The sequence below is a fragment of the Lampris incognitus genome, chromosome 2, assembly GCF_029633865.1.
Source record: "Lampris incognitus isolate fLamInc1 chromosome 2, fLamInc1.hap2, whole genome shotgun sequence".
Taxonomy (NCBI): domain Eukaryota; kingdom Metazoa; phylum Chordata; class Actinopteri; order Lampriformes; family Lampridae; genus Lampris; species Lampris incognitus.
This window is the reverse complement of record NC_079212.1, coordinates 80,184,429-80,202,047: the sequence shown is the minus strand read 5'-3', so window position 1 is coordinate 80,202,047 and position 17,619 is coordinate 80,184,429.

Below are 17,619 nucleotides of genomic sequence, written 5' to 3'. Positions count from 1 at the left end.
CCTGGTGTAAAGACTAAACACAGAAACCATGGTGTTAAAGACTAATCACAATCCCTGGTGTAAAGACTAAACACAGAAACCCTGGTGTAAAGACTTAACACAGAAACCCTGGTGTAAAGACTAAACACAGAAACCCTGGTGTAAAGACTAAACACAGAAGCCCTGGTGTAAAGACTAAACACAGAAACCCTGGTGTAAAGACTAAACAGAAATCCTGGTGAAAAGACTAAACACAGAAACCCTGGTGTAAAGACTAAACACAGAAACCCTGGTGTAAAGACTAAACACATAAACCCTAGTGTACAAACTAAACACAGAAACAATGATATAAAGACTAAACACAGATACCCTAGTGAAAAGTCTAAACACAGAAACACTGTTGTAAAGACTAAACACAAAACCTGGTGTAAAGACTAAACACAGAAACACTGGTGTAAAGCGTAAACAAGGAAACCCTGGTGTAAAGACTAAAAACAGAAACCCTGGTGTTAAAACTTAACACAGAAACCCTGGTGTAAAGCCTTAACACAAATCCTGGTGTAAAGATTAAACACAGAAACCCTGGTGTAAAGCCTAAACACAGAAACACTGGTGTTAAGACTAAACACAGAAAGCCTGGTGTAAAGATTAAACACAATCCCTGGTGTAAAGCCTAAACACAGAAACCCTGGTGTAAAGACTGAACACAGAAACCATGGTGTAAAGCCTAAACACAGAAAACCTGGTGTAAAGACTAAATACAAACCCTGGTGTAAAGACTAAACACAGAAACCATGGTGTAAAGACTAATCACAAACCCTGGTGTAAAGACTAAACACAGAAACCCTGGTGTAAAGACTAAACAAAGAAACCCTGATTTAAAGACTAAACAAAGAAACCCTGATTTAAAGACTGCACTCAGAAACACTGATGTAAAGACTAAACACAGAAATCCTGGTGTAAAGACTAAACACAGAACCCCTGGTGTAAAGACTTAACACAGAAACCCTGGTGTAAAGACTTAACACAGAAACCCTGGTGTAAAGACAAATCACAAACCCTGGTGTAAAGACTAAACATAGAAACCCTGGTGTAAAGACTAAACACAGAAACCCTGGTGTAAAGACTAAACACAGAAACCATGGTGTTAAAGACTAAACACAAACCCTGGTGTAAACACTAAACATAGTAACCCTGGTGTAAAGACTAAACACAGAAACCTTTATGTTAAGACTAAACACCAAAACCCTGATGTAAAGACTAAACAAAGAAACCCTGGTGTAAAGACTAAACACAGAAACCTTTATGTTAAGACTAAACACAGAAACCCTGGTGTAAAGACTAAACACAGAAACCCTGGTGTAAAGACTAAACACATAAACCCTAGTGTACAAACTAAACACAGAAACAATGATATAAAGACTAAACACAGATACCCTAGTGAAAAGTCTAAACACAGAAACACTGTTGTAAAGACTAAACACAAAACCTGGTGTAAAGACTAAACACAGAAACACTGGTGTAAAGCGTAAACAAGGAAACCCTGGTGTAAAGACTAAAAACAGAAACCCTGGTGTTAAAACTTAACACAGAAACCCTGGTGTAAAGCCTTAACACAAATCCTGGTGTAAAGATTAAACACAGAAACCCTGGTGTAAAGCCTAAACACAGAAACCCTGGTGTAAAGACTTAACACAGAAACCCTGGTGTAAAGACTAAACACAGAAACCCTGGTGTAAAGACTAAACACAGAAGCCCTGGTGTAAAGACTAAACACAGAAACCCTGGTGTAAAGACTAAACAGAAATCCTGGTGAAAAGACTAAACACAGAAACCCTGGTGTAAAGACTAAACACAGAAACCCTGGTGTAAAGACTAAACACATAAACCCTAGTGTACAAACTAAACACAGAAACAATGATATAAAGACTAAACACAGATACCCTAGTGAAAAGTCTAAACACAGAAACACTGTTGTAAAGACTAAACACAAAACCTGGTGTAAAGACTAAACACAGAAACACTGGTGTAAAGCGTAAACAAGGAAACCCTGGTGTAAAGACTAAAAACAGAAACCCTGGTGTTAAAACTTAACACAGAAACCCTGGTGTAAAGCCTTAACACAAATCCTGGTGTAAAGATTAAACACAGAAACCCTGGTGTAAAGCCTAAACACAGAAACACTGGTGTTAAGACTAAACACAGAAAGCCTGGTGTAAAGATTAAACACAATCCCTGGTGTAAAGCCTAAACACAGAAACCCTGGTGTAAAGACTGAACACAGAAACCATGGTGTAAAGCCTAAACACAGAAAACCTGGTGTAAAGACTAAATACAAACCCTGGTGTAAAGACTAAACACAGAAACCATGGTGTAAAGACTAATCACAAACCCTGGTGTAAAGACTAAACACAGAAACCCTGGTGTAAAGACTAAACAAAGAAACCCTGATTTAAAGACTAAACAAAGAAACCCTGATTTAAAGACTGCACTCAGAAACACTGATGTAAAGACTAAACACAGAAATCCTGGTGTAAAGACTAAACACAGAACCCCTGGTGTAAAGACTTAACACAGAAACCCTGGTGTAAAGACTTAACACAGAAACCCTGGTGTAAAGACAAATCACAAACCCTGGTGTAAAGACTAAACATAGAAACCCTGGTGTAAAGACTAAACACAGAAACCCTGGTGTAAAGACTAAACACAGAAACCATGGTGTTAAAGACTAAACACAAACCCTGGTGTAAACACTAAACATAGTAACCCTGGTGTAAAGACTAAACACAGAAACCTTTATGTTAAGACTAAACACCAAAACCCTGATGTAAAGACTAAACAAAGAAACCCTGGTGTAAAGACTAAACACAGAAACCTTTATGTTAAGACTAAACACAGAAACCCTGGTGTAAAGACTAAACACAGAAACCCTGGTGTAAAGACTAAACACATAAACCCTAGTGTACAAACTAAACACAGAAACAATGATATAAAGACTAAACACAGATACCCTAGTGAAAAGTCTAAACACAGAAACACTGTTGTAAAGACTAAACACAAAACCTGGTGTAAAGACTAAACACAGAAACACTGGTGTAAAGCGTAAACAAGGAAACCCTGGTGTAAAGACTAAAAACAGAAACCCTGGTGTTAAAACTTAACACAGAAACCCTGGTGTAAAGCCTTAACACAAATCCTGGTGTAAAGATTAAACACAGAAACCCTGGTGTAAAGCCTAAACACAGAAACACTGGTGTTAAGACTAAACACAGAAAGCCTGGTGTAAAGATTAAACACAATCCCTGGTGTAAAGCCTAAACACAGAAACCCTGGTGTAAAGACTGAACACAGAAACCATGGTGTAAAGCCTAAACACAGAAAACCTGGTGTAAAGACTAAATACAAACCCTGGTGTAAAGACTAAACACAGAAACCATGGTGTAAAGACTAATCACAAACCCTGGTGTAAAGACTAAACACAGAAACCCTGGTGTAAAGACTAAACAAAGAAACCCTGATTTAAAGACTAAACAAAGAAACCCTGATTTAAAGACTGCACTCAGAAACACTGATGTAAAGACTAAACACAGACATCCTGGTGTAAAGACTAAACACAGAACCCCTGGTGTAAAGACTTAACACAGAAACCCTGGTGTAAAGACTTAACACAGAAACCCTGGTGTAAAGACAAATCACAAACCCTGGTGTAAAGACTAAACATAGAAACCCTGGTGTAAAGACTAAACACAGAAACCCTGGTGTAAAGACTAAACACAGAAACCATGGTGTTAAAGACTAAACACAAACCCTGGTGTAAACACTAAACATAGTAACCCTGGTGTAAAGACTAAACACAGAAACCTTTATGTTAAGACTAAACACCAAAACCCTGATGTAAAGACTAAACAAAGAAACCCTGGTGTAAAGACTAAACACAGAAACCTTTATGTTAAGACTAAACACAGAAACCCTGGTGTAAAGACTAAACACAGAAACCCTGGTGTAAAGACTAAACACATAAACCCTAGTGTACAAACTAAACACAGAAACAATGATATAAAGACTAAACACAGATACCCTAGTGAAAAGTCTAAACACAGAAACACTGTTGTAAAGACTAAACACAAAACCTGGTGTAAAGACTAAACACAGAAACACTGGTGTAAAGCGTAAACAAGGAAACCCTGGTGTAAAGACTAAAAACAGAAACCCTGGTGTTAAAACTTAACACAGAAACCCTGGTGTAAAGCCTTAACACAAATCCTGGTGTAAAGATTAAACACAGAAACCCTGGTGTAAAGCCTAAACACAGAAACACTGGTGTAAAGACTTAACACAGAAACCCTGGTGTAAAGACTTAACACAGAAACCCTGGTGTAAACACTAAACACAGAAACCCTGGTGTAAAGACTAAACACAGAAGCCCTGGTGTAAAGACTAAACACAGAAGCCCTGGTGTAAAGACTAAACACAGAAACCCTGGTGTAAAGATTAAACACAAACCCTGGTGTAAAGACTAAACACAGAAACACTGGTGTAAAGACTAAACACAGAACCCCTGGTGTAAAGACTTAACACAGAAACCCTGGTGTAAAGACTAAACACAGAAACCATGGTGTTAAAGACTAAACACAAACCCTGGTGTAAACACTAAACATAGTAACCCTGGTGTAAAGACTAAACACAGAAACCTTTATGTTAAGACTAAACACCAAAACCCTGATGTAAAGACTAAAAACAGAAACCCTGGTGTTAAAACTTAACACAGAAACCCTGGTGTAAAGCCCTAACACAAATCCTGGTGTAAAGACTAAACACAGAAGCCCTGGTGTAAAGACTAAACAAAGAAACCCTGATGTAAAGACTAAACGAAGACACCCTGATTTAAAGACTAAACACGGAAAACCTGGTGTAAAGACTAAACACAGAAACCCCGGTGTAAAGACTTCACACAGAACCCATGGTGTAAAGACTAAACACAGAAGCCCTGGTGTAAAGACTAAACAAAGAAACCCTGATGTAAAGACTAAACGAAGACACCCTGATTTAAAGACTAAACACGGAAAACCTGGTGTAAAGACTAAACACAGAAACCATGGTGTAAAGACTAATCACAATCCCTGTTGTAAAGACTAAACACAGAAACCCTGGTGTAAAGACTTAACACAGAAACCCTGGTGTAAAGACTAAACACAGAAACCCTGGTGTAAAGACTAAACAGAAATCCTGGTGAAAAGACTAAACACAGAAACCCTGGTGTAAAGACTAAACAAAGAAACCCTGATTTAAAGACTAAACAAAGAAACCCTGATTTACAGACTACACTCAGAAACACTGATGTAAAGACTAAACACAGAAACCCTGGTGTAAAGACTAAACACAGAACCCCTGGTGTAAAGACTTAACACAGAAACCCTGGTATAAAGACTTAACACAGAAACCCTGGTGTAAAGACAAATCACGAACCCTGGTATAAAGACTAAACACAGAAACCCTGGTGTAAAGACAAATCACAAACCCTGGTATAAAGACTAAACATAGAAACCCTGGTGTAAAGACTAAATACAGAAACCCTGGTGTAAAGACTAAAAATACAAACCCTGGTGTAAACACTAAACATAGTAACCCTGGTGTAAAGACTAAACACAGAAACCCTGATGTAAAGACTAAACAAAGACACCCTGATTTAAAGACTAAACACGGAAAACCTGGTGTAAAGACTAAGCACTGAAACCATGGTGTAAAGACTAATCACAATCCCTGGTGTAAAGACTAAACACAGAAACCCTGGTGTAAAGCCTAAACACAGAAACCCCGGTGTAAAGACTTAACACAGAACCCATGGTGTAAAGACTAAACACAGAAGCCCTGGTGTAAAGACTAAACAAAGAAACCCTGATGTAAAGACTAAACGAAGACACCCTGATTTAAAGACTAAACACGGAAAACCTGGTGTAAAGACTAAACACAGAAACCATGGTGTAAAGACTAATCACAATCCCTGGTGTAAAGACTAAACACAGAAACCCTGGTGTAAAGACTTAACACAGAAACCCTGGTGTAAAGACTAAACACAGAAACCCTGGTGTAAAGACTAAACACAGAAGCCCTGGTGTAAAGACTAAACACAGAAACCCTGGTGTAAAGACTAAACAGAAATCCTGGTGAAAAGACTAAACACAGAAACCCTGGTGTAAAGACTAAACAGAAATCCTGGTGAAAAGACTAAACACAGAAACCCTGGTGTAAAGACTAAACACAGAAACCCTGGTGTAAAGACTAAACATATAAACCCTAGTGTACAAACTAAACACAGAAACAATGATATAAAGACTAAACACAGATACCCTAGTGAAAAGTCTAAACACAGAAACACTGTTGTAAAGACTAAACACAAAACCTGGTGTAAAGACTAAACACAGAAACACTGGTGTAAAGCGTAAACAAGGAAACCCTGGTGTAAAGACTGAAAACAGAAACCCTGGTGTAAAGCCTTAACACAAATCCTGGTGTAAAGATTAAACACAGAAACCCTGGTGTAAAGCCTAAACACAGAAACACTGGTGTTAAGACTAAACACAGAAAGCCTGGTGTAAAGATTAAACACAATCCCTGGTGTAAAGCCTAAAAACAGAAACCCTGGTGTAAAGACTGAACACAGAAACCATGGTGTAAAGCCTAAACACAGAAAACCTGGTGTAAAGACTAAATACAAACCCTGGTGTAAAGACTAAACACAGAAACCATGGTGTAAAGACTAATCACAAACCCTGGTGTAAAGACTAAACACAGAAACCCTGGTGTAAAGACTAAACAAAGAAACCCTGATTTAAAGACTAAACAAAGAAACCCTGATTTAAAGACTACACTCAGAAACACTGATGTAAAGACTAAACACAGAAATCCTGGTGTAAAGACTAAACACAGAACCCCTGGTGTAACGACCTAACACAGAAACCCTGGTGTAAAGACTTAACACAGAAACCCTGGTGTAAAGACAAATCACAAACCCTGGTGTAAAGACTAAACATAGAAACCCTGGTGTAAAGACTAAATACAGAAACCCTGGTGTAAAGACTAAACACAGAAAACATGGTGTTAAAGACTAAACACAAACCCTGGTGTAAACACTAAACATAGTAACCCTGGTGTAAAGACTAAACACAGAAACCTTTATGTTAAGACTAAACACCAAAACCCTGATGTAAAGACTAAACAAAGAAACCCTGATGTAAAGACTAAACAAAGACACCCTGATTTAAAGACTAAACAAAGAAACCCTGGTGTAAAGCCTAAACACAGAAACCCTGGTGTAAAGACTGAACACAGAAACCATGGTGTAAAGCCTAAACACAGAAACCCTGGTGTAAAGACTAAACAAAGAAACCCTGATTTAAAGACTAAACAAAGAAACCCTGATTTAAAGACTAAACAAAAAAACCCTGATTTAAAGACTAAACACAGAAACACTGGTGTAAAGACTAAACACAGAACCCCTGGTGTAAAGACTTAACACAGAAACCCTGGTTTTAAAGACTTAACACAGAAACCCTGGTGTAAAGACTAAACACAGAAACCCTGGTGTAAAGACTAAACACAGAAGCCCTGGTGTAAAGACTAAACACAGAAGCCCTGGTGTAAAGACTAAACACAGAAACCCTGGTGTAAAGATTAAACACAATCCCTGGTGTAAAGCCTAAACACAGAAACCATGGTGTAAAGCCTAAACACAAAAACCCTGGTGTAAAGACTAAATACAAACCCTGGTGTAAAGACTAAACACAGAACCCCTGGTGTAAAGACTTAACACAGAAACCCTGGTGTAAAGACTTAACACAGAAACCCTGGTGTAAAGACAAATCACAAACCCTGGTGTAAAGACTAAACATAGAAACCCTCGTGTAAAGACTAAATACAGAAACCCTGGTGTAAAGACTAAACACAGAAACCATGGTGTTAAAGACTAAACACAAACCCTGGTGTAAACACTAAACATAGTAACCCTGGTGTAAAGACTAAACACAGAAACCTTTATGTTAAGACTAAACACCAAAACCCTGATGTAAAGACTAAACACAGAAACCCTGGTGTAAAGATTAAACACAATCCCTGGTGTAAAGCCTAAACACAGAAACCCTGGTGTAAAGACTGAACACAGAAACCATGGTGTAAAGCCTAAACACAGAAACCCTGGTGTAAAGACTAAATACAAACCCTGGTGTAAAGACTAAACACAGAAACCATGGTGTAAAGACTAATCACAAACCCTGGTGTAAAGACTAAACACAGAAACCCTGGTGTAAAGACTAAACAAAGAAACCCTGATTTAAAGACTAAACAAAGAAACCCTGATTTACAGACTACACTCAGAAACACTGATGTAAAGACTAAACACAGAAACCCTGGTGTAAAGACTAAACACAGAACCCCTGGTGTAAAGACTTAACACAGAAACCCTGGTATAAAGACTTAACACAGAAACCCTGGTGTAAAGACAAATCACGAACCCTGGTATAAAGACTAAACACAGAAACCCTGGTGTAAAGACAAATCACAAACCCTGGTATAAAGAATAAACATAGAAACCCTGGTGTAAAGACTAAATACAGAAACCCTGGTGTAAAGACTAAAAACACAAACCCTGGTGTAAACACTAAACATAGTAACCCTGGTGTAAAGACTAAACACAGAAACCCTGATGTAAAGACTAAACAAAGACACCCTGATTTAAAGACTAAACCCGGAAAACCTGGTGTAAAGACTAAGCACAGAAACCATGGTGTAAAGACTAATCACAATCCCTGGTGTAAAGACTAAACACAGAAACCCTGGTGTAAAGCCTAAACACAGAACCCCTGGTGTAAAGACTGAACACATAAACCCTGGTGTAAAGCCTAAACACAGAAACACTGGTGTTAAGACTAAACACAGAAAGCCTGGTGTAAAGATTAAACACAATCCCTGGTGTAAAGCCTAAACACAGAAACCCTGGTGTAAAGACTGAACACAGAAACCATGGTGTAAAGCCTAAACACAGAAACCATGGTGTTAAAGACTAAACACAAACCCTGGTGTAAACACTAAACACAGAAACCTTTATGTTAAGACTAAACACCAAAACCCTGATGTAAAGACTAAACAAAGAGACCCTGATGTAAAGACTAAACAAAAACACCCTGATTTAAAGACTAAACACGGGAAACCTGGTGTAAAGACTAAACACAGAAACCCCGGTGTAAAGACTTAACACAGAACCCATGGTGTAAAGACTAAACACAGAAGCCCTGGTGTAAAGACTAAACAAAGAAACCCTGATGTAAAGACTAAACGAAGACACCCTGATTTAAAGACTAAACACGGAAAACCTGGTGTAAAGACTAAACACAGAAACCATGGTGTAAAGACTAATCACAATCCCTGGTGTAAAGACTAAACACAGAAACCCTGGTGTAAAGACTTAACACAGAAACCCTGGTGTAAAGACTAAACACAGAAGCCCTGGTGTAAAGACTAAACACAGAAACCCTGGTGTAAAGACTAAACAGAAATCCTGGTGAAAAGACTAAACACAGAACCCCTGGTGTAAAGACTTAACACAGAAACCCTGGTGTAAAGACTTAACACAGAAACCCTGGTGTAAAGACAAATCACAAACCCTGGTGTAAAGACTAAACATAGAAACCCTCGTGTAAAGACTAAATACAGAAACCCTGGTGTAAAGACTAAACACAGAAACCATGGTGTTAAAGACTAAACACAAACCGAGGTGTAAACACTAAACATAGTAACCCTGGTGTAAAGACTAAACACAGAAACCTTTATGTTAAGACTAAACACCAAAACCCTGATGTAAAGACTAAACACAGAAACCCTGGTGTAAAGATTAAACACAATCCCTGGTGTAAAGCCTAAACACAGAAACCCTGGTGTAAAGGCTGAACACAGAAACCATGGTGTAAAGCCTAAACACAGAAACCCTGGTGTAAAGACTAAATACAAACCCTGGTGTAAAGACTAAACACAGAAACCATGGTGTAAATACTAATCACAAACCCTGGTGTAAAGACTAAACACAGAAACCCTGGTGTAAAGACTAAACAAAGAAACCCTGATTTAAAGACTAAACAAAGAAACCCTGATTTACAGACTACACTCAGAAACACTGATGTAAAGACTAAACACAGAAACCCTGGTGTAAAGACTAAACACAGAACCCCTGGTGTAAAGACTTAACACAGAAACCCTGGTATAAAGATTTAACACAGAAACCCTGGTGTAAAGACAAATCACGAACCCTGGTATAAAGACTAAACACAGAAACCCTGGTGTAAAGACAAATCACAAACCCTGGTATAAAGACTAAACACAGAAACCCTGGTGTAAAGACTAAATACAGAAACCCTGGTGTAAAGACTAAAAACACAAACCCTGGTGTAAACACTAAACATAGTAACCCTGGTGTAAAGACTAAACACAGAAACCCTGATGTAAAGACTAAACAAAGACACCCTGATTTAAAGACTAAACACGGAAAACCTGGTGTAAAGACTAAGCACAGAAACCATGGTGTAAAGACTAATCACAATCCCTGGTGTAAAGACTAAACACAGAAACCCTGGTGTAAAGCATAAACACAGAACCCCTGGTGTAAAGACTGAACACATAAACCCTGGTGTAAAGCCTAAACACAGAAACACTGGTGTTAAGACTAAACATAGAAAGCCTGGTGTAAAGATTAAACACAATCCCTGGTGTAAAGCCTAAACACAGAAACCCTGGTGTAAAGACTGAACACAGAAACCCTGGTGTAAAGCCTAAACACAGAAACCATGGTGTTAAAGACTAAACACAAACCCTGGTGTAAACACTAAACACAGAAACCTTTATGTTAAGACTAAACACCAAAACCCTGATGTAAAGACTAAACAAAGAGACCCTGATGTAAAGACTAAACAAAGACACCCTGATTTAAAGACTAAACACGGAAAACCTGGTGTAAAGACTAAACACAGAAACCCCGGTGTAAAGACTTAACACAGAACCCATGGTGTAAAGACTAAACACAGAAGCCCTGGTGTAAAGACTAAACAAAGGAACCCTGATGTAAAGACTAAACGAAGACACCCTGATTTAAAGACTAAACACGGAAAACCTGGTGTAAAGACTAAACACAGAAACCATGGTGTTAAAGACTAATCACAATCCCTGGTGTAAAGACTAAACACAGAAACCCTGGTGTAAAGACTTAACACAGAAACCCTGGTGTAAAGACTAAACACAGAAACCCTGGTGTAAAGACTAAACACAGAAGCCCTGGTGTAAAGACTAAACACAGAAACCCTGGTGTAAAGACTAAACAGAAATCCTGGTGAAAAGATTAAACACAGAAACCCTGGTGTAAAGACTAAACACAGAAACCCTGGTGTAAAGACTAAACACATAAACCCTAGTGTACAAACTAAACACAGAAACAATGATATAAAGACTAAACACAGATACCCTAGTGAAAAGTCTAAACACAGAAACACTGTTGTAAAGACTAAACACAAAACCTGGTGTAAAGACTAAACACAGAAACACTGGTGTAAAGCGTAAACAAGGAAACCCTGGTGTAAAGACTAAAAACAGAAACCCTGGTGTTAAAACTTAACACAGAAACCCTGGTGTAAAGCCTTAACACAAATCCTGGTGTAAAGATTAAACACAGAAACCCTGGTGTAAAGCCTAAACACAGAAACACTGGTGTTAAGACTAAACACAGAAAGCCTGGTGTAAAGATTAAACACAATCCCTGGTGTAAAGCCTAAACACAGAAACCCTGGTGTAAAGACTGAACACAGAAACCATGGTGTAAAGCCTAAACACAGAAAACCTGGTGTAAAGACTAAATACAAACCCTGGTGTAAAGACTAAACACAGAAACCATGGTGTAAAGACTAATCACAAACCCTGGTGTAAAGACTAAACACAGAAACCCTGGTGTAAAGACTAAACAAAGAAACCCTGATTTAAAGACTAAACAAAGAAACCCTGATTTAAAGACTGCACTCAGAAACACTGATGTAAAGACTAAACACAGAAATCCTGGTGTAAAGACTAAACACAGAACCCCTGGTGTAAAGACTTAACACAGAAACCCTGGTGTAAAGACTTAACACAGAAACCCTGGTGTAAAGAAAAATCACAAACCCTGGTGTAAAGACTAAACATAGAAACCCTGGTGTAAAGACTAAACACAGAAACCCTGGTGTAAAGACTAAACACAGAAACCATGGTGTTAAAGACTAAACACAAACCCTGGTGTAAACACTAAACATAGTAACCCTGGTGTAAAGACTAAACACAGAAACCTTTATGTTAAGACTAAACACCAAAACCCTGATGTAAAGACTAAACAAAGAAACCCTGGTGTAAAGACTAAACACAGAAACCTTTATGTTAAGACTAAACACAGAAACCCTGGTGTAAAGACTAAACACAGAAACCCTGGTGTAAAGACTAAACACATAAACCCTAGTGTACAAACTAAACACAGAAACAATGATATAAAGACTAAACACAGATACCCTAGTGAAAAGTCTAAACACAGAAACACTGTTGTAAAGACTAAACACAAAACCTGGTGTAAAGACTAAACACAGAAACACTGGTGTAAAGCGTAAACAAGGAAACCCTGGTGTAAAGACTAAAAACAGAAACCCTGGTGTTAAAACTTAACACAGAAACCCTGGTGTAAAGCCTTAACACAAATCCTGGTGTAAAGATTAAACACAGAAACCCTGGTGTAAAGCCTAAACACAGAAACACTGGTGTAAAGACTTAACACAGAAACCCTGGTGTAAAGACTTAACACAGAAACCCTGGTGTAAACACTAAACACAGAAACCCTGGTGTAAAGACTAAACACAGAAGCCCTGGTGTAAAGACTAAACACAGAAGCCCTGGTGTAAAGACTAAACACAGAAACCCTGGTGTAAAGATTAAACACAAACCCTGGTGTAAAGACTAAACACAGAAACACTGGTGTAAAGACTAAACACAGAACCCCTGGTGTAAAGACTTAACACAGAAACCCTGGTGTAAAGACTAAACACAGAAACCATGGTGTTAAAGACTAAACACAAACCCTGGTGTAAACACTAAACATAGTAACCCTGGTGTAAAGACTAAACACAGAAACCTTTATGTTAAGACTAAACACCAAAACCCTGATGTAAAGACTAAAAACAGAAACCCTGGTGTTAAAACTTAACACAGAAACCCTGGTGTAAAGCCTTAACACAAATCCTGGTGTAAAGATTAAACACAGAAACCCTGGTGTAAAGCCTAAACACAGAAACACTGGTGTTAAGACTAAACACAGAAAGCCTGGTGTAAAGATTAAACACAATCCCTGGTGTAAAGCCTAAACACAGAAACCCTGGTGTAAAGACTGAACACAGAAACCATGGTGTAAAGCCTAAACACAGAAAACCTGGTGTAAAGACTAAATACAAACCCTGGTGTAAAGACTAAACACAGAAACCATGGTGTAAAGACTAATCACAAACCCTGGTGTAAAGACTAAACACAGAAACCCTGGTGTAAAGACTAAACAAAGAAACCCTGATTTAAAGACTAAACAAAGAAACCCTGATTTAAAGACTGCACTCAGAAACACTGATGTAAAGACTAAACACAGAAATCCTGGTGTAAAGACTAAACACAGAACCCCTGGTGTAAAGACTTAACACAGAAACCCTGGTGTAAAGACTTAACACAGAAACCCTGGTGTAAAGACAAATCACAAACCCTGGTGTAAAGACTAAACATAGAAACCCTGGTGTAAAGACTAAATACAGAAACCCTGGTGTAAAGACTAAACACAGAAACCATGGTGTTAAAGACTAAACACAAACCCTGGTGTAAACACTAAACATAGTAACCCTGGTGTAAAGACTAAACACAGAAACCTTTATGTTAAGACTAAACACAAAAACCCTGATGTAAAGACTAAACAAAGAAACCCTGATGTAAAGACTAAACAAAGACACCCTGATTTAAAGACTAAACACGGAAAACCTGGTGTAAAGACTAAATACAGAAACCCTGGTGTAAAGACTAAACAAAGAAACCATGGTTTTAAAGACTAAACACAAACCCTGGTGTAAACACTAAACATAGTAACCCTGGTGTAAAGACTAAACACAGAAACCTTTATGTTAAGACTAAACACAGAAACCCTGGTGTAAAGACTAAACACAGAAACCCTGGTGTAAAGACTAAACACATAAACCCTAGTGTAAAAACTAAACACAGAAACAATGATATAAAGACTAAACACAGATACCCTAGTGAAAAGTCTAAACACAGAAACACTGTTGTAAAGACTAAACACAAAACCTGGTGTAAAGACTAAACACAGAAACACTGGTGTAAAGCGTAAACAAGGAAACCCTGGTGTAAAGACTAAAAACAGAAACCCTGGTGTTAAAACTTAACACAGAAACCCTGGTGTAAAGCCTTAACACAAATCCTGGTGTAAAGATTAAACACAGAAACCCTGGTGTAAAGCCTAAACACAGAAACACTGGTGTAAAGACTTAACACAGAAACCCTGGTGTAAAGACTTAACACAGAAACCCTGGTGTAAACACTAAACACAGAAACCCTGGTGTAAAGACTAAACACAGAAGCCCTGGTGTAAAGACTAAACACAGAAGCCCTGGTGTAAAGACTAAACACAGAAACCCTGGTGTAAAGATTAAACACAAACCCTGGTGTAAAGACTAAACACAGAAACACTGGTGTAAAGACTAAACACAGAACCCCTGGTGTAAAGACTTAACACAGAAACCCTGGTGTAAAGACTAAACACAGAAACCATGGTGTTAAAGACTAAACACAAACCCTGGTGTAAACACTAAACATAGTAACCCTGGTGTAAAGACTAAACACAGAAACCTTTATGTTAAGACTAAACACCAAAACCCTGATGTAAAGACTAAACAAAGAAACCCTGATGTAAAGACTAAACAAAGACACCCTGATTTAAAGACTAAACAAAGAAACCCTGGTGTAAAGACTAAACACAGAAACACTGGTGTAAAGACTAAACAAAGAGACCCTGATGTAAAGACTAAACAAAGACACCCTGATTTAAAGACTAAACACGGAAAACCTGGTGTAAAGACTAAACACAGAAACCCCGGTGTAAAGACTTAACACAGAACCCATGGTGTAAAGACTAAACACAGAAGCCCTGGTGTAAAGACTAAACAAAGAAACCCTGATGTAAAGACTAAACGAAGACACCCTGATTTAAAGACTAAACACGGAAAACCTGGTGTAAAGACTAAACACAGAAACCATGGTGTAAAGACTAATCACAATCCCTGGTGTAAAGACTAAACACAGAAACCCTGGTGTAAAGACTTAACACAGAACCCCTGGTGTAAAGACTAAACACAGAAACCCTGGTGTAAAGACTAAACAGAAATCCTGGAGAAAAGACTAAACACAGAAACCCTGGTGTAAAGACTAAACAAAGAAACCCTGATTTAAATACTAAACAAAGAAACCCTGATTTACAGACTACACTCAGAAACACTGATGTAAAGACTAAACACAGAAACCCTGGTGTAAAGACTAAACACAGAACCCCTGGTGTCAAGACTTAACACAGAAACCCTGGTTTAAAGACAAATCACGAACCCTGGTATAAAGACTAAACACAGAAACCCTGGTGTAAAGACAAATCACAAACCCTGGTATAAAGAATAAACATAGAAACCCTGGTGTAAAGACTAAATACAGAAACCCTGGTGTAAAGACTAAAAACACAAACCCTGGTGTAAACACTAAACATAGTAACCCTGGTGTAAAGACTAAACACAGAAACCCTGATGTAAAGACTAAACAAAGACACCCTGATTTAAAGACTAAACACGGAAAACCTGGTGTAAAGACTCAGCACAGAAACCATGGTGTAAAGACTAATCACAATCCCTGGTGTAAAGACTAAACACAGAAACCCTGGTGTAAAGCCTAAACACAGAACCCCTGGTGTTAAGACTAAACATAGAAAGCCTGGTGTAAAGATTAAACACAATCCCTGGTGTAAAGTCTAAACACAGAAACCCTGGTGTAAAGACTGAACACAGAAACCATGGTGTAAAGCCTAAACACAGAAACCATGGTGTTAAAGACTAAACACAAACCCTGGTGTAAACACTAAACACAGAAACCTTTATGTTAAGACTAAACACCAAAACCCTGATGTAAAGACTAAACAAAGAGACCCTGATGTAAAGACTAAACAAAGACACCCTGATTTAAAAACTAAACACGGAAAACCTGGTGTAAAGACTAAACACAGAAACCCCGGTGTAAAGACTTAACACAGAACCCATGGTGTAAAGACTAAACACAGAAGCCCTGGTGTAAAGACTAAACAAAGAAACCCTGATGTAAAGACTAAACGAAGACACCCTGATTTAAAGACTAAACACGGAAAACCTGGTGTAAAGACTAAACACAGAAACCATGGTGTAAAGACTAATCACAATCCCTGGTGTAAAGACTAAACACAGAAACCCTGGTGTAAAGACTTAACACAGAAACCCTGGTATAAAGACTAAACACAGAAACCTTTATGTTAAGACTAAACACCAAAACCCTGATGTAAAGACTAAACAAAGAAACCCTGATGTAAAGACTAAACAAAGACACCCTGATTTAAAGACTAAACACGGAAAACCTGGTGTAAAGACTAAATACAGAAACCCTGGTGTAAAGACTAAACAAATAAACCATGGTTTTAAAGACTAAACACAAACCCTGGTGTAAACACTAAACATAGTAACCCTGGTGTAAAGACTAAACACAGAAACCTTTATGTTAAGACTAAACACAGAAACCCTGGTGTAAAGACTAAACACAGAAACCCTGGTGTAAAGACTAAACACATAAACCCTAGTGTACAAACTAAACACAGAAACAATGATATAAAGACTAAACACAGATACCCTACTGAAAAGTCTAAACACAGAAACACTGTTGTAAAGACTAAACACAAAACCTGGTGTAAAGACTAAACACAGAAACACTGGTGTAAAGCGTAAACAAGGAAACCCTGGTGTAAAGACTAAAAACAGAAACCCTGGTGTTAAAACTTAACACAGAAACCCTGGTGTAAAGCCTTAACACAAATCCTGGTGTAAAGATTAAACACAGAAACCCTGGTGTAAAGCCTAAACACAGAAACACTGGTGTAAAGACTTAACACAGAAACCCTGGTGTAAAGACTTAACACAGAAACCCTGGTGTAAACACTAAACACAGAAACCCTGGTGTAAAGACTAAACACAGAAGCCCTGGTGTAAAGACTAAACACAGAAGCCCTGGTGTAAAGACTAAACACAGAAACCCTGGTGTAAAGATTAAACACAAACCCTGGTGTAAAGACTAAACACAGAAACACTGGTGTAAAGACTAAACACAGAACCCCTGGTGTAAAGACTTAACACAGAAACCCTGGTGTAAAGACTAAACACAGAAACCATGGTGTTAAAGACTAAACACAAACCCTGGTGTAAACACTAAACATAGTAACCCTGGTGTAAAGACTAAACACAGAAACCTTTATGTTAAGACTAAACA